This window comes from Orcinus orca, chromosome X (assembly GCF_937001465.1).
Source record: "Orcinus orca chromosome X, mOrcOrc1.1, whole genome shotgun sequence".
Classification (NCBI taxonomy): domain Eukaryota; kingdom Metazoa; phylum Chordata; class Mammalia; order Artiodactyla; family Delphinidae; genus Orcinus; species Orcinus orca.
Window position 1 is genome coordinate 89213138 of NC_064580.1, and position 18953 is coordinate 89232090.

Consider the following 18953-nt stretch of genomic DNA (forward strand, 5'->3'; position numbering starts at 1 on the left):
GAAAGGAATCCAGTAAGAATAGATGAACAGAAATGGTAAGAGACATATAGAAAACAAATACAAAAATGAGAAATGAAAATCTAAGCACATCAATAATTACATTAATCAAAAGGAAACAAATGACAAACTCAATAACAAAGCAAGACTCAACTATATGCTGTCTTAAAGAGACACACCTTAGATTCAAAGACACAAATGGTTTGAAAGTAAAAGATTCTTAAAAGATATGTCTTGCAAACAGTGACTACAAGAGTATTGGAATGAATTCATTAATATTAGAAAAAATAGACTTTAAAATAAGAAATATCATTAGGATATTAGGAAATATTTCATAATGATAAAAGGGCCGATATCTCAGGAACATAAAACAAAAAAGCTGAGCCCCAAAATACATGAAACAAAAACTGACAATTGAAAGAAGGAATAGTTGGAAACTTCAAAACTCTATCGTAATTGGTAGAGCAACTAGATAGAAAATTAACAAGGATATAGAAGACTTGAACAGAATTATCAACAAGTATTACAGGTGTGCATGTGCCTGTATATATAAAATGCTTCACTCCACATAGGCAGAATACACAATCTTTTCAAATGGAGATGGAACATTCTCTAAGGTCGACAATACACTAAGCAGTAAGACAAGTCTCAATAACTTTAAAATGATGAAAATCATGCCATATGTTTTCTCTAACCACAAGAGAATTAATTTAAGTATCAAGAGAGAAACAAATTTTTGAAATCCCAAAACATTCAGAAATTAACACACTTCTTAGTAACACATGGGTGAAAGCAAAAAAGAAAGTTAGAAAATATTTTGAAATGAATGCTCAATCATAGCATATCAAAGTTTTGGAATACAACTAAGCCAATGCTCCGAGATAAATTTATACCTTCAAACACCTATATCAGAAAAGAAGAGTCTCAAACCAATAACCTAAACTTCCATCTTAAAAAACTATATACAAGAAGAGCAAACTAAGCCAATGCAGCACAAAAAAGAATAGAGCAGAAATCAATGAAATGGACATTAGAAAAAGAATAGAAAAAAATCAATAAAATCAAAAGTTGGTATTTTGAAAATGTATGCCAAAGTGCCAAACTATTAGCTAGACTGACCATGGAAAAAATGGCAAAAGTAAGTAATGAAAGGGGCACATCACTACCAACTCCACAGAAAGTAAAACGATTTTAAAGGAATACTATGAACAACTTTATGCCAACAAATTTGATAACCTAGGTGAAATGGACAAATTCCTAGAAAAGACATAAATTATTAAAACTAGCTCAATAAGAAATAGATCTGTATAGACCAACAACAGGTAGTGAAAATTAATTAGTAATTACAAATACTCCAACAAAAGAAAGTCCAGGCCTAGATGGCTTCACCAGAGAACTCCACCAATATTTAAAGAAAAAAAAATCCTTAACAAACTGTTTTGGAAAATGATAGCAGTATTATCTTGATATAAAAGCTGAACCAAGGTGGCGAAAGAAAATTAATCTACAAACTAATATCCCACATGAACAAAGACATTAAATTTCTTAATAAAATATTAGCAAATTGAATCCAGCAACATATCCCAGGAAGGCAAGATTTGCTTAACATCTAAAAATTAATTGATATAATACATTTTATTAATACAATAAAAGAAGAAACACATGATCATCTCAACAGATGCAGAAAAAGCATTTGACAACAACCAACAACCTTACATGGTAAAAAAAATTCTCAGAAAACTAGGAATAGAGGTGAACTTCCCAAACATGATTTAAAAAAAGGCATTTGTTGTAGGTGCAACCTGGTGGAGAGTTTCTTAACATTGCTTCCTTACCTTAGGGCCTACCATACTCCAGCATGGCTCCATCTTGATTTAACTAATTACATCTGCAATGACCCTATTTCCAAACAAGTTCACATTCTGAGGTATGTTGTCATTAGGGTTTCAACATATCATTTTGGGGTACACAATTCAACCCTTAACAATCCCCTTGGACACTCAGGTACTTTGGCCTCAATACTCTAGTTTTCCCTTTAAAAATCTCTATTATAACGCAAGCTTTCCAAATGTTCCAAACTGTGCTAACACCTCCAGTTACATTTTGTCAGATCCACTCCCTACGCATTAAAATGCTTCTGTTCCAAGGTCAAAGGACTCAGGGAAGCCCAGGACTCATCCCCTGCATTTTCACTAATCCCTACCTACAGTAAGTTGGCAATGAGATTAATTAAGAGGCAAAAGAAAGGGGCATTATGGGCCCACCTGATAAGCCACTGAAGCTCTGCAAAAATAATCCAAAGTGATAGAGCTAACTATCTATGAGGGAACATGTGCAGATAACATAATTGAAATCCAGAAACAGTCCATCACATCCCAGGGGAAATCCTGTGTAGAGATTCTACTGAACACAGTTAAATAAATCAGGTAGTGTGGAGAGCAGTAAAATGTACATTTAAATGTGTCAAGCCCATGTGTCTACAACAGCACAGTTGCCCAAGCATAAGGGAGGGATGTTTTGTCAACAAATGCAGCTCTGTTTAGGGAGGTGGTTGGTCAGAGCTTAATTCTGCAGAAATGATCAAATGGGAAGCAAAGCCATGAAGGGGCAGAGGGAGCAGAGGGAAATGTAGTTGTCAGCACACTCTCATAGACACACACACACACACACACACGCGCACACACACACACACACACACACACTCACACTCACATACTCATCAGGCTCTCTTATAACAATGCTAGAATTTGCCCAAGATAGTTTGCTGAGGTTAAAGAGGACAAGTTCAGCCTTCCAGTGCAAATAGTTACCTGAAAGTGGCTTGAATTTTAGCCTTTACCAGTGTACAGACAGTGAAAACATGCCATCCACATAAAGCTGATAACAGGTAATATCAGAAACATTCTGAATTCCAAATAACATGAAGTTGTGAGAATTGATTATGCCACATCAAGGTAAGGATTAAAAGTGAGTTATAATGGAAACAAATGATGAGAGATGATTAACTGTCTATTAGATTAGCAATGATTCAAAGTATCACCAACATGCGAAAAATAAGCACTGTAATACCTAATTGTAAAGGATATAAATTAGTAATAGAATTTTGAATGTAACGTGTTTTTTTCATTTTTTATTAGTTATCTATTTTATACATATTAGTGTATATATGTCAATCCCAATCTCCCAATTCATCCCACCAATGCCCCCCTGTAACGTGTTAATATAAAAGTTTTCAAATTGTATAGTTTTGGAAGAAAAACTTCAGGAACTTACAAAGAAATGCGTACAAAGATATCTGCATATGTATGAGCAAGAGTGTAAAGTATACTATTGTCAGAATAGAAAATATGCTAAGGGAAATAAACTTTCATCACTAGGATACAGATGAAATAAATTTTGGAGCATCCGTATGATGAAATGCCTGGTCAATGTAAAAAAAACCTGAAATTATGTTGTAAAATAACTTAAAATATTATGATATAAAAATATTTGCATGGAAAGATGGTCATAATAAGTGCAAACATGGCTCACAAAGATCATTAATGGAATCGTAAACTTCAACCATCTGGGGAAGGCAAAAATCCCATCCACCGCAACTATCAGTTCGAAAGTAAAGTTGTACCGCATAATATCAGGATGTTATTTAAGAGTGCTCTTAAAAGAACACATGGTGTGTGGCTAACAGGGTCTTGGTGCCCTGGCTGGGTGTCAGGCCTATGCCTCTGAGGTGGGAGAGCCTAGTTCAGGACACTGGTCCACCAGAGACCTCCCAGCTTCACATAATATCAAACGGCAAAAGGTCTCCCAGAGATCTCCATCTCAACACTAAGACCCAGCTCCACTCAATGACCAGCAAGCTACAGTGCTGGACACACTATGCCAAACAAATAGTAAGACAGGAACACAACCACATCCATTAGCAGAGAGGCTGCCTAAAATCATAATAAGGTCACAGACACCCCAAAACACACCACCGGGCGTGGGCCCACCCACCAGAAAGGCAAGATCCAGACTCATCCACCAGAACACTGGCACTAGTCCCCTCCACCAGGAAGCCTACACAACCCACTGAACCAACATAAGTCACTGGGGGCAGACACCAAGAACAATGCAAACTATGAACCTGGAGCCTGTAAAAAGGAGACCCCAAACACAGTAAGTTAAGCACAATGAAAGAACAGAGAAACACACAGCAGATGAAGGAGCAAGGCAAAAACCCACCAGACCTGAAAAATAAAGAGGAAATAGGCAGTCTACCTGAAAAGGCACTCAGAATAATGATAGTAAAGAAGATCTAAAATCCTGGAAATAGAATGAAGAAAATACAAGAAATGTTGAACAAGGACCTAAAGAACTAAAGAGCAAAGAAACAGAGATGAACAATACAATAAATGAAATTTTAAAATTTCTAGAAGGGACCAATACCAGAAAAACTGAGGCAGAAGAACAGATAAGTGACCTGGAGGATAAAATAGTGGAAATAACTACTGCAGAGCACAATAAAGAATAAAGAATGAAAAGAACTGAGGACAGTCTCAGAGACCTCTGGGACAACATTAAACCCACCAACATTCGAATTATAGGAGTCCCAGAAGAAGAAGAGAAGAAGAAAGGGACTGAGAAAATATTTGAAGAGATTATAGTTGAAAACTTCCCTAATATGGGAAAGGAAATAGTTAATCAAGTCCAGGAGCACAGAGAGTCCCATACAGTATAAATCCAAGGAGAAACACACCAAGACACATCTTAATCAAACTGTCATAAATTAAACACAAAGAACAAAAATTAAAAGCAGCAAGGGAAAAAACAAGTAACATATAAGGGAATCCCCATAAGGTTAACAGCTGATCTTTCAGCAGAAACTCTGCAAGCCAGAAGTGGGTGGCAGGACATATTTAAAGTGATGAAAGAGAAAAACCTACAAACAAGATTACTCTACCCAGCAAGGATCTCATTCAGATTTGACGGAGAAATTAAAAGCTTTACAGAGAAGCAAATGCTACGAGAATTCAGCACCACCAAACCACAAATGCTAAAGGAACTTCTCTAGGCAGGAAACACAAGAGAAGGAAACGACCTACAATAATAAACCCAAAACAATTAAGAAAATGGTAATAGGAACATACATATTGATAATTACCTTAAATGTAAATAGATTAAATGCTCCAACCAAAAGACATAGACTGGCTGAATGGATACAAAAACAAGACCCGTATATATGCTGTCTACAAGAGACCCACTTCAGACCTAGGGACACATACAGACTGAAAGTGAGGGGATGGAAAAAGATATTCCATGCAAATGGAAATCAAAAGAAAGCTGGAGTAGCAATTCTCATATCAGAAAAAAATAGACTATAAAACAAAGACAATTACAAGAGACAAAGAAGGACAGTACATAATGATCAAGGGATCAATCCCAGAAGAAGATATAACAATTGTAAATATTTATGCATCCAATATAGGAGCACCTCAATACATAAGGCAAATACTAACAGCCATAAAAGGGGAAATTAACAGTAACACAATCATAGTAGGGGACTTTAACACCCTACTTTCAACAATGGACAGATCATCCTAAATGAAAATAAATAATGAAACACAAGCTTTAAATGATATATTAAACAAGATGGACTTCATTGATATTTATAGGACATGCCATCCAAAAACAACAGAATACACATTCTTGTCAAGTGCTCATGGAACATTCTTCAGGATAGATCATATCCTGGATCACAAATCAAGCCTTGGTAAATTTAAGAAAATTGAAATCATGTCAAGTATCTTTTCCGACCAGAATGCTATGAGACTAGATATCAATTACACGAAAAAATCTGTAAGAAATACAAACACATGGAGGCTAAACAACACACTACTTAATAACCAAGAGATCACTGAAGAAATCAAAGAGGAAATCAAAAAATACCTAGAAACAAATGACAATAAAAACACAACGACCCAAAACCTATGGGATGCAGCAAAAGCACTTCTAAGAGGGTAGTTTATAGCTATACAAGCCTACCTTAAGAAACAAGAACCATCTCAAATAAACACCCTAACCTTACACATAAAGCAATTAGAGAAAGAAGAACATAAAAAGCCCAAAGTTAGCAGAAGGAAAGAAATCATAAGGTTAGTTCAGAAATAAATGAAAAAGAAATGAAAGAAATGCTAGCAAAGATCAATAAAACTAAAAGCTGGTTCTTTGATAAGATAAAGAAAATTGATAAACCATTAGCCAGACTTATCAAGAAAAAAAGAGAGAAGACTCAAATCAATAGAAGTAGAAATGAAAAAGGAGAAGTAACAACTGACATTGCAGAAATACAAAGGATCATGAGAGATTACTACAAGCAACTATATGCCAATAAAATGGACAACCTGGGAGAAATGGAAAAATTCTTAGAAATGCACAGCCTTCTGAGACTGAACCAGGAAGAAATAGAAAATATGAACAGACCAATCACAAGCACTGAAAATGAAACTGTGATTAAATATCTTCCAACAAACAAAAGCCCAGGAACAGATGGCTTCACAGGTGAATTCTGTCATTTAGAGAAGAGCTAACACCTATCCTTCTCAAACTCTTCCAAAATACAGCATAGGGAGGAACACTTCCAAACTCATTCTACGAGGCCACCATCACTCTGATACCAAAACCAGACAAAGATGTCACAGGAAAGAAAACAACAGGCCAATATCACTGATGAACATAGATGCAAAAATCTTCAAAAAATACTAGCAAACAGAATTCAACAGCACATTAAAAGGATCATACACTATGATCAAGTTCCTGGTTCAACCCAGGAATGCAAGGATTCTTCAATATATGCAAATCAATCAACATGATACACCGTATTAACAAATTGAAGGAGGAAAACCATATGATCATCTCAAGAGATGCTGAGAAAGCTTTTGAGAAAATTCAGCACACATTTATGATAAATACCCTACAGAAAGTAGGAATAGAGGGAACTTTCCTCAACATAATAAAGGCCATATATGACAAACACACAGTCAACATCGTCCTCAATGGTGAAAAACTGAAACCATTTCCACTAAGATCAGGAATAAGACAAGGTTGCCCACTCTCACAGCTATTACTCAACATAGCTTTGGAAGTTTTAGCCACAGCAATCAGAGAAGAAAAAGAAATAAAAGGAATCCAAGTTGGAAAAGAAGAAGTAAAGCTATCACTGTTTGCATATGACATGATACTATACATAGAGAATCCTAAAGATGCTACCAGAAAACGATGAGAGCTAATCAATGAATTTGGTAACATACTAGGATAGAAAATTAATGCACAGAAATCTCTTGCATTCCTATACACTAATGATGAAAAATCTGAAAATGAAATTAAGAAAACACTCCCAGTTACCATTGCAACAAAAAGAATAAAATATCTAGGAATAAACCTACCTAAGGAGACAAAAGACCTGTATGCAGAAAATTATAACACACTGATGAAAGAAATTAAAGATGACACAAATAGATGGAGACATATACCATGTTCTTGGATTGGAAGAATCAACATTGTGAAAATGAGGCTACTACCTAAAGCAATCGACAGATTCAATGCAATCCCTATCAAAGTACCACTGGCATTTTTCACAGAACTAGAACAAAAAATTTCACAATTTGTATGGAAACCCAAAAGACCCCAAATAGCCAAAGCAATCTTGAGACAGAAAAATGGAGCTGGAGGAATCAGGCTCCCTGAGTGCAGACTATATTACAAAGCTACAGTAATCAAGACAGTATGGTACTGGCACAAAAACAGAAATATAGATCAAAGGAACAGGATAGAAAGCCCAGAGATAAACCCATGCACATATGGTCACCTTATCTTTGATAAAGGTGTCCAGAATATGCAGTGGAGAAAAGACAGCCTCTTCAATAAGTGGTGCTGGGAAAACTGGATAGCTACATGTCAAAGAATGAAATTAGAATGCTCCCTAACACCATACACAAAAATAAACTCAAAATGGATTAAAGACCTAAATGTAAGGCCAGAAAGTATCAAACTCTTAGAGGAAAACATAGGCAGAACACTGTATGACATAAATCACGGCAAGATCCTTTTTGACCCACCTCCTAGAGAAATGGGAATAAAAACAAAAATAAACAAATGGGACCTAATGAAACTTAAAAGCTTTTGCACAGCAAAGGAAACCATAAACACGATGAAAAGACAACTCTCAGAATGGGAGAAAATATTTGCAAATGAATCATCAGACAAAGGATTAATCTCCAAAATATATAAACAGCTCATGCAGCTCAATATTTAAAAGACAAACAACCCAATCCAAAAATGGGCAGAAGACCTAAATAGACATTTCTCCATAGAAGACATACAGATGACCAAGAAGCACATGAAAAGCTGCTCAACATCACTAATCATTAGAGAAATGCAAATCAAAACTACAATGAGGTATCACCTCACACCAGTTAGAATGGGCATCATCATAAAATCTACAAACAACCAATGCCGGAGAGAGTGTCGAGAAAAGGGACCCCCCCCCCCTTGCACTGTTGGTGGGAATGTAAATTGATACAGCCACTATGGAGAACAGTATGGAGTTTCCTTAAAGAACTAAAAATAGAATTACCATATGACCCAGCAATCACACTACTGGGCATATACCCAGAGAAAACCATAATTCAAAAATAGTCATGTCCCACAATGTTCACTACAGCTCTATTTACTATAGCCAGGACATGGAAGCAACTTAAGTTTCCATCGACAGATGAATGGATAAAGAAGATGTGGCACATGTATACAATGGAATATTACTCAGCCATAAAAAGAAACGAAATTGAATTATTTGTTGTGAGTTGGATGGACCTAGAGTCTGTCTTACTCTGACTCTAGTAAGTCAGAAAGAGAACAACAAATGCCGTATGGTAACACATATATATGGAACGTGAAAATAAAAATGGAATAAAGATGCAGACGTAGAGAATGGACTTGAGGACACGGGGAGGGGGAAGGGTAAGCTGGGATGAATTGCAAGAGTGATATGGAGATATATACACTATCAAATGTAAAATAGATAGCTAGTGGGAAGCAGCCACATAACACAGGGAGATGAGCTCGGTGCTTTATGTCCACCTAGAGGGGTGGGATAGGGGGAGTGTGGGAGGGAGATGCAAGAGGGACGGGCTATGGGGATATATGTATACGTATACCTGATTCACTGTGTTATACAGCAGAAACTAACACAACATTGTAAAGCAATTATACTCCAATAAAGATGTTGAAAGAAAAAGATCATTAATGACATGGATGCTTTGTTGCTTATATACAGGTCTCTAGCTATTTGGCCTTAGGTCTCAAAGGATAAAAATAAAAATCTTTTTGTTCTCACATAGAGCTTTCTCTTCAGCATGGTAAGAGGCTGAATTTTCTGTCTGGTGCCTGTCAGTATCCTTGTACACTAGCAATGCCTCCCTTTCCCCCCAGACTTTCAGAAATTTGTCCGGTGAGTTTTGGCCACCCTTCCCTCCCACCTTCCAGTTCCGGAAAGCTCAAGCTGCAGTTCAGGTTTGTGTCACGAGGTGGCACCAACGTACCGCTACCGTCAAACTTCTCTACAAAGACATTTATTCAAGGAGCAAAAGAATACAGTACTCTCCCTTAAACGCCAGCCTTTGAACCTATGCACTGAATAATTCTAATATTGTCTGAAAAAAAACTCATCGTAAAAGAAGACTGTAAAGATGTATATTCCAGGGACTGCACACGATGAAACACCAGGTGGCAATAGCTCCTTGGCAGTGGGCGGCAGGCGCGTGGAAGGCACCGCAGGCAGAGGTGACTGAGAGAGGATGGGGCATAGGAGCGATGTCTGGGTAGCTGTGTCCAGGGTCATGGACAAGAGATGCCCGATAGGGGGTGGGGGAAGGTCTGGGAAGCCTGTACAGGGGTGGGGTAATGGAGAGTGAAATGCCGTGTTCTCTGGGAGGGACCTTCTGCAGCCTATACACTTCAGCCTACACTGACGGAAGAGATACATCAATGAACGCGATGTAGATTTGTGGTCAAAAGCAGGTGGAACTGTTTTAATATAGATATGAATTTTCCAAAAAGAATTGGTATCATAGTAAACAAATCATATATCGTTTGTTACTTTTGGAAAAGGTACTTCTTTCCCTTAAAACAGAAAAAAAAAGGGGGAGGGGATAGATGCCATCTGGTGGCCAGACCCAGGATTGCAATCTCTGAGAGTATCAGACCAGGGGACTGGTCAGCAAAAGGAACGAAGGGATAGAGGTTGTGATCTTGTCTTAGTGATTGCAGCCAGTATTTTCTGGAAACTTGCGCTTACTGTGAGCAATCCCTCTGTGTCCATCATTTTCTGAGATCTCTAAACCTGAGATGGGGTGTCCAGCCCTGCCCCGAACTAAAGAGAAAGCTGCACTTGTAAGCATGTGTTTGGGGTGATAGAGCTAGAGGAGACCTAGAAACACACACACACACAGTCAATTCCATTTTAAAATCTACTTCATTTCCCCAGGAAACTGAATACAATGAATGCTTTTCCAAAGTAATAAATACATGTTCACATTACCTTTGTCAGTCTGTTCACAGTACTTTGTTTTCAATTTTTTATGAAAATGCTTTTTTCCTGAATACATTCCAAACAATACATGAAAGTACATTTTCTCACCTCTCTTACAGGCCTGACTCCCGCCCCTTGACCCAAAAGGATCTGTTGTCATAGAACAGTGCCTCCCCTCCAGACGTGTCCCTGTAGGTGAGGGTACATGACCATAGACAACTGCACACACACAGGTGTCTCTTCCTAAAGAGGAATCACATTATTCATCTTTTGCATCTTGTCTTTTCCACTTAATATTCTTCTTAGGATTTATATTTTCATCTCATTAATTGTAGTTGTGATGGTTAATTTTATGTGTTAACTCAGCTGGCTATGGGATGCCCAGATTAAACATGATCCCGGTTGTGTTTGAGGGTGTTTCTGGATGAGATTAGTATTTGAACTGGTGGACTCAGTAGACTGTCCTCCCCGCTGTGGGGTGGGACTCATCCAATCTGTTCAAAGCCTGAATTGAACAAAAGGCAGAGGGAGGAGGAACTCCCCCACTTCTGCTTCCTGCTGCACTGCCTGACATCTCATCTCACCTTCTCTGGCCCTCACTCCGGGATTTAAGCCATCAGCTTCCGGGGTTCTCAGGCCTTTGGACTCAGACTGAACTACGCCACCAGCTTTCCTGGGTCTCCAGCTTGCAAAGGACAGACTGTGGGACCTCTCAGCCTCCATAACTGCACAAGCCAATTCCTTTTGATGAATCTCCTTTTATATATAAATACATATCCTGCTGTTTCCATTTCTCTGTAGAACCCTGAATAACACACTAGTGGTTTAGGCATATTTTAACATGTTTACTATTCATATATATATATTTATTTGAGTTCTTTGTTGAAATTAGTTGCCAATCATTTGTTAATGAGTGTGCTTCACAAATCATGGATATTAACCCACTATGAGGCGTAGTTTACAAATGTTTTCTCCCCTCTTTTAACATAACTCTTTTTTTTAATTTAGAAAGTTTTCAATTTCAATAATTAGACTTAAAAACAATGCAAGTATTATTAAAAAAGGAAAGAAAATGTGAGGAGCATGTACCGCCAGCCTCCAGGCAGGTTAGAGCATTCAGAGTCCTGGAGGCATCAAGAGAAAATGCAAAAAAACTTTAAAGTATTTCCACAGTTGGCTGTTGACCTGGAAAAAACAAAGGTGTCTTCCTGATTTACATAAACTCCCCTAAAGTCAGTACCCTGGTATGATGTTGGCCAAAATGATGGGTAACTTGAATAGCTGTTAGGATTAAAGAAGACAAAATATAAAGCACAATTTCTTAAAGCACTTCCTTACATATCACTTTCCTTCCCTCCAGATCACCTGTCTCAAGGGCAACACCGAGCCTCTGTCTGAGCCCTACTCCCCACTTCAGGAATCAGCCAATGGATGTGGCCCAGACACCCAGGTCTCTTGGAATAAGGGGCAGAATTTCATCTCCTCTGTAATCTTCCTCACTCTGAGGGGCTGGTGAGTGAATACCCACGGGGCCACAATAGCAGGGAGTGTGACTGACCATTTTTCCAGCCCTGGAAGCCCATTGTCTAAAAGGGAGGCCGCTCTGTGTCCTCTATGGAGGGCGAGGGATAGAACCTCATCCCATCCTGCCACTTACTGGAGAGCTGACCTAGGCTCTGTCAGCCTGAGCTTGGGCATCTGTGATGTGGGACTCACGATACCTATGTCACAGAGCTGTCCTGAGGGGTGAATGACAAATACTGCCCAGAGTATATGGCACGTGGTGGGACTTCAAAGGCTTTTTAGAAGTCGAGACTCAGTAGCAGGGGCTGGCTGAGACTTAGGGCTAAGGCAGGCATTATGGAAAGGTGTTTTTCATTGTTTCTCCTAATGAGAATACACATATCTTTATGATGGAAGCAAATCTCTCTCTGGTGTGCGTTGAGTTCAAAGTTTAAAAGACAGAAGGATCTCTAGTTTCCTGGGAGACTCAGAAGCTCCTAAGAGCTGCCCAACATCGTGCCTCTGCGCCGACCCTAATCCAGTTCCCCACACTGGGAAGGCAGGCTTGCCTTTGACTCACCTGGTGAGCTCAGTGAGAGATGGCACCAGGGCAGCAAGCCGTAGTGTTTGCCTAACTCCTGCTCCTGGACTGCTACGCATGTTAATACGTTTATAGGAAAATTCTAGACCTGTCTCCCATTCAACAGTGTAGGGGTCCTCAGATCACGCGTCATCCAGTGACGTCACACCACAATTTCAACCATCCACTGCCTCACTGAGAGGCAAAATTCCACAAATTACTTCCATTTCTTTGACACACAAGTATCCATCTTACCATTCACTAATAACTGAATATATATTGTTAAATCCCATACTGTTCCATTGGAGGCATCTCATTAACTCTATATTGGAAATAGGAGGGTAAGAGGGGAAATGAATTATGGGCAAATTCAAAGGTTAAATCTGAGATGACATGGCTCCTTCACATTAACTTTTTTTTTTAAATTAAGACTACATTTTTTAGACAGTTGTACAATCACAGCAAACTTGACTGGGAGGTACAGAGATTTCCCATATACCCCCCGTCCCCATACATGCATAGCCTCCCTCATTAACATCCCCCATCAGAGTGGTACATTTGTTACAATTGATGAAACTACGTGGACACATCATAATCACGCAAAGTCCACAGTTTACCTTAGGGTTCATTCTTGGTGTTGTACATTCTATAGGTTTGGACAAATGTATAATGACATGTACCTATCATTATGATACCACACAGAGTAGTTTCATTGCCCTAAAAATGCTCTGTGCTCTGCTTATTCATCCTCTTCCTTTCTCCTTGAAAATCCTAGCAATCACTGATAATTTTACTGTTTCATAGTTTGCTGTTTCCAGAATGTCATATAGTTGGAATCATACAATATGTAGCTTTTACTTTTTTTTTTTTTTTTTGGCGGTATGCAGGCCTCTTACTGTTGTGGCCTCACCCGTTGTGGAGCACAGGCTCCGGACACGCAGGCTCAGCGGCCACGGCTCACGGGCCTAGCCGCTCCGCGGCATGTGGGAACCCGTGTCCCTTGCATCGGCAGGCGGACTCTCAACCACTGCACCACCCAGGAAGCCCTTAAGTTATTTTTAAAATAAATTTATTTATTTATTTGTATTTATTTTTGCCTGTGTTGGGTCTTCGTTGCTGTGCGTGGGCTTTCTCTAGTTGTGACGAGTGGGGGCTACTCTATGTTGCAGTGGGCAGGCTTCTCATTGCAGTGGCTTCTCTTGTGGCAGAGTATGTGCTCTAGGCATGTGGACTTCAGTAATTGTGGCACATGGGCTCAGTAGTTGTGGCTCACGGGCTCCAGAGCACAGGCTCAGTAGTTGTGGTGCATGGGCCTATTTGCTCCGCAGCATGTGGGATCTTCCCAGACCAAAGCTCGAACCTGTGTCCCCTGCATTGGCAGGCAGATTCTTAACCACTGTGCCACCAGGGAAGTCCCTTCTTATTTTTTATTGAGGTAACATTGGTTTATAACATTATATGTTTCATGTGTACAACATTATATTTCTAATGCTGTGTACACTACAGGGTACTCACTGCCAAAAGCTGTTTCCAGCTGTCACCATATAGTTTATCCCCTTTACACATTTTACCTTCTCCCTCTCTGCCTTTGTTTGGCTTGTTCATTTATTTTGTTTGTTTTATTCCACATATGGATGAAATCATATGGTATTTGTCTCATTTCATATGACTTATTTCACTTAGCATAATATCCTCAAGGTCCATATTGTTGTAAATGGCAAGATTTCATCTTTTTATGGCTGTGTAGTATTCCAGTGAGTGTGTGTGTGTGTGTGTGTGTGTGTGTGTGTGTGGTGTGTATGTGTATAACATCTTCTTTATCCATTCATCCATTGATGGGTACTTGGCTATTGTAAATAATTCTGCAATGAACACTATTAGAATGGCTATTATCAAAAAGGCAAGAAATAAGTGTTGGCAAAGATGTGGAGAAAAGGGAACCTATATATAGGTTGTATGTTGGAATGTAAATTGGTAAAATCAGTATGGAAAACGGTATGGAGATGCCTCAATAAATTACAAATAGAACTACCATATGATCCAGCTATCCCACCTCTAGGTATTTATCCAAATATGAAAACACTACTTCAAAAAAGATATGTAGTCTTCTTCTGATTGGCTTCTTTCACTTAGTAATATGCACTTAAAGTTTGTTCATGTCTTTTCAAGGCTTAATAGATCATTTCTTTTTAATGCTGAATAATAATATCCCACTGTATAAATGTACCACAGTTTATTTATCCATTCACCTAATTAAGGACATCTTAGTTGCTTCCAAGTTTTGGCAATTACAAATAAAGCTGCTATAAACATCTGTGTGCAGGTTTCTGTGTGGACATAAGTTTTGAACTCCTTTGGATAAACACCTAGGAGTGTGATTACTGGATTGTGTGGTAAGAGTATGTTTAGTTTGGTAAGAAACTACCAAACTGTCTTCCAAAGTGCTGTAACCATTTTGCATTCCCATCAGCAATAGATGAGAGATCCTGTTGTTCCAATTCCTCTCCAACTCCAGTTGCCAGTGTTCTGAATTTTGGCCATTCTAATAAATGTGTAGTGGTATCTCATTGTTGTTTTAATTTGCACTTCTCTGATGATATATGATGTGGAGTATCTTTACTTACGTTTATTTGCCATCTGTATACCTTCTTTGATGAGTTGTCTGTTAAGGTCTTTGTCCCACATGAAAATTAGGTTGTTCATTTTCTTATTGCTGAGTTTTAAGAATTCTTTGTATATTTGGGATGACTGTCATTTATCAGATATGTCTTTTGCAAATATTTTCTTCCATTCTTTGACTTGTCTTCTCTTTCTCTTGACACTGTCCTTTGCAGAGCGAAAGTTTCTAATTTTCATGAATTCCAGCTTATCAATTATTTATTTCACAGATTGTGCCTTTGGTATTATATCTAAAATGACATTGCCATAAAAAAGGGTAACTAGGTTTTTTCCTAAATCTTCTAGCCATTTTATAGTTTTATGTTTTAAATTTAGGGCTGTGATCTATTTTGAGTTATTTTTGTGAATGGTGTAAGGTCTGTGTCTAGATTCATTTTTTCCCATGTGCATGTCTGGTTCTTTCAGCACCATTAGTAAAAACTATCTTTACTCCATTCTTTTGCCTTTGCTCCTTCGTTGAAGATCAGTTGACTATATTTATGTGGGTCTTTTTACAGGCTCTTTATTGTTCCATTGATCTATTTGCTCTTTTGCCAATACCACAGTGTTGTGAACTTTATAAAAAGCCTTGAAGTTGGGTAGCATCAGCCCTCCAACTTTGTTCTTCTCCTTCAGTATCATGTTGGCTATTCTGGGTCTTTTATCTCTCCATATAAACATTAGAATCAGTTTTTCAATATCCACAAAATAACTGGCTGGGATTTGGGGGGGGGTTATTGCATTGAACCTACAGATCCAGTCGGGAAGAACTGACACCTTAACAATACTGAGTCTTCTTGTTCATGAACATGGAACATCTCTATTTATTTAGTTCTTTGATTTCATTCATCAGAGTTTTGTAGTTTTCCTCATATAGATCTTGTACATATTTTGTTAGATTTATACATAAGTACTTCATTTTGGAAGGTTATAATGTAAATGGATTGTATTTTCAATTTCAAATCCTACTTGTTCTTTGCTGGTATATAGGAAAATGGCTGACTTTTGTATTTTAACCTTGTATACCACAACCTTGCCATAATTGCTTATTTGTTCTAGAGGGGTATTTTTGTTGTTGATTCTTTTGGATTTTCTACATAGATGATAATGTCATTTGTGAACAAAGACAATTATATTTCTTCCTTCCCAAACTGTATACCTTCTATTTCCTTTACTTACCTTTTTGCATTAGCTAGAACTTCCAGTATTGATAGTGAAAAGGAGTTGTGAAAGTGAACATCCTTGCTTTGTACCTGATTTTATTGGGAAAACTTTAAGTTTCTCACCATTAATATGATGTTAGCTGTAGGTTTTTTGTAGACATTCATTATCAATATGAGGAATTTCTCCTCTATTCCTAGTTTATTGAGAAGGTTTTTTTTTTCAATCATGAATGAGTGTCGCATTTTCTCAAATGCTTCTGTCAAATGCACTGATGTGATCATGCGATCAATCTATTATACTTCCCTTTGCAATTCTATTAGTTTTTGCCTCACATATTTTTATACTTTGTTGTTAAGCACATAAATGTTAAAGACTGTTATGTCTTGGAGAACTGACTTCTTTAATCATTATAGAATGCCTTTCTTTATCCCTGATAACTCCCCTTGATTTGAAGTCTGCTCTGTCTGAAATGAATATAGCTACTTCTGCTTTCTTTTGGTTAGTGTTAGCATATTCCCCACGCATTTACTTTTAATCTATATGAATCTTTGTATTTAAAGTGAGTTTCTTGTAGACAACATATGGGTAGGTCTTGTTTTCTGAAAAATATTATATTCAACTATTTAATGTGCCTACTCACAAGTAGTAGACTTCTAAAGGGTTTCTAATTTTTCTTTTTTACCTTTCCTGCATTTCCCATTTTTATCTACAACAAAAGCACTTGCGTTCTGAAGCAAAAAGAATAAAGAGAAAAAATAAGTATCCCCAGCCATTCCACAGTGGGTCAGTGTCAGATAAAGAATATTCCTAAACCAAGGGAATTAGGTAATGAGGTGGCCACAAAACTAATTTATGAATCTATCCACATGACAGTCCCATTTTGGTAGCTTCAGGAAAAATATAATTGCCTAGGGGAAGGGCAAGCATATCTCTCAGATAAACCTTACATTTGACAGTCAGATGACATCTCCACTTCCCTGGATTTTAGATAAAAGTAGTTTCACAACACTCTTTATGTACTCTCCCAAATAAAGCTCCTTGAATTAAAAGAAGGCTCATCCGCTTAACCTCCCAATAATCTAAACAATGAATGCCACAAGGGAGTAAAAGGGTGACAGTCTGCATGGGATCACTCAGAGTTCAGCTCCACAGCATCCAGAGGGGGAAAAACCTTAAACAGTGGGATTCAGGGTTAAAGTTTAGTCACAGGCTTATTCAGGAGCAATCAACACATACATATTAAAACACCACTGAATCACCTTCCTTGTGCAACTAAGAATAATAAAAGGAAAGGAAAATATACACATGCCCAGCACTTGTAATACAAAATCAGATCAAGTTCAAAATGGGATGCATCCTCAAGCCAATCAAGGGATATGGGTAGTAGTCTGGAAACAGAAAAACTAAATTTCACCAGGATACTACAGATTAGATTCTAGGTACACAGGCCTACATGAGTAACTGAATGAAAGCCAGTAAATTAGGCCTGCACTTTGAGCTAGATGGCACTTGGGAAACTAAGCCTTTGAAGACCTCAGGGAAAAAAGGGTTGAAAATAGTATCTGCAGAATGTGCTAGTGCTCCCTACTGCACATAAGCTAAAAATAATGGTTGTGTCCATTTTAGTAGCTCTGCAAGAGAATATACATGGCAAGGAGGGCATATATGGCAGGTCACAATGTTGAGATGTGCATGTGTATTTGCTCTCCTTATGTTTCTTCCTTCCTCCTTTCCATCAGGTAGCCAGCACCTATAGATACAACCATGCAAGAAAACAATACCATATTTCACTTAGGGATATATACATACGTAATAAAATATATATATATATATATATATATATATATATATATATATATACACACACACACACACACACATAGGTAATAAACTATAAAGAAAAGTATTAAGTATGAAAAACCCAAAATCTTGATAAAAATTACCTCTGGGGAAGAAGGAGACTAATATAATCAGAGAAGATTCAAAGTGAGTTTCAACTGCATATGTGATATTTTATTTCTCAATTTGAATATACAGAAGTCTGTTATATTATTTTCTATAAATCTATGACTGAAAATTTCAAAACAATCGTTCTTTCTATAAGCTTTAATTCTGCTCTGAAAAATGATCCATTACTAACTTAGAAATTGTGGAAAATATTGTCAAGTCCAGAGATAAATAAATAAATAACCAGAAACCTACCATTCAGTGATTTAAAAATAATGTATGATGTTTGTGCATTTACTCTAATCATATTCTCCAGGTATGTACATATAATGCTTATATATTACATATGGGTCTCATATCTCTGGAGGCTCAATATTAGCTATAAAGATCATGAAATCAGTAATTAAATTTGCCCAGCTCACATCTAATTTTATCTAACACCAAAGCCCATGTTGCTAACCATTGGGATATACAAACTTTTTCTGTTATGGATGAGGCCAACACAAGGGAAATGACTATGCTTGGTCCTATAAAAAATAA

The 18953-nt window shown here is 37.7% G+C and overlaps 1 long non-coding RNA gene across 2 annotated transcripts in view; it reads right to left on the reverse strand.

Moving 5' to 3' along the window:
- Positions 1–10491: 10491 nt before the first annotated feature.
- The window catches only part of LOC117198038 (uncharacterized), a 34154-nt gene continuing 25692 nt past the window's right edge, over positions 10492–18953 (reverse strand). For both annotated transcript variants that reach the window (XR_004478963.2, XR_007474982.1), the window contains one exon: positions 10492–18216. This is a non-coding gene — a long non-coding RNA (uncharacterized LOC117198038). The remainder of the gene's footprint in view (positions 18217–18953) is intronic.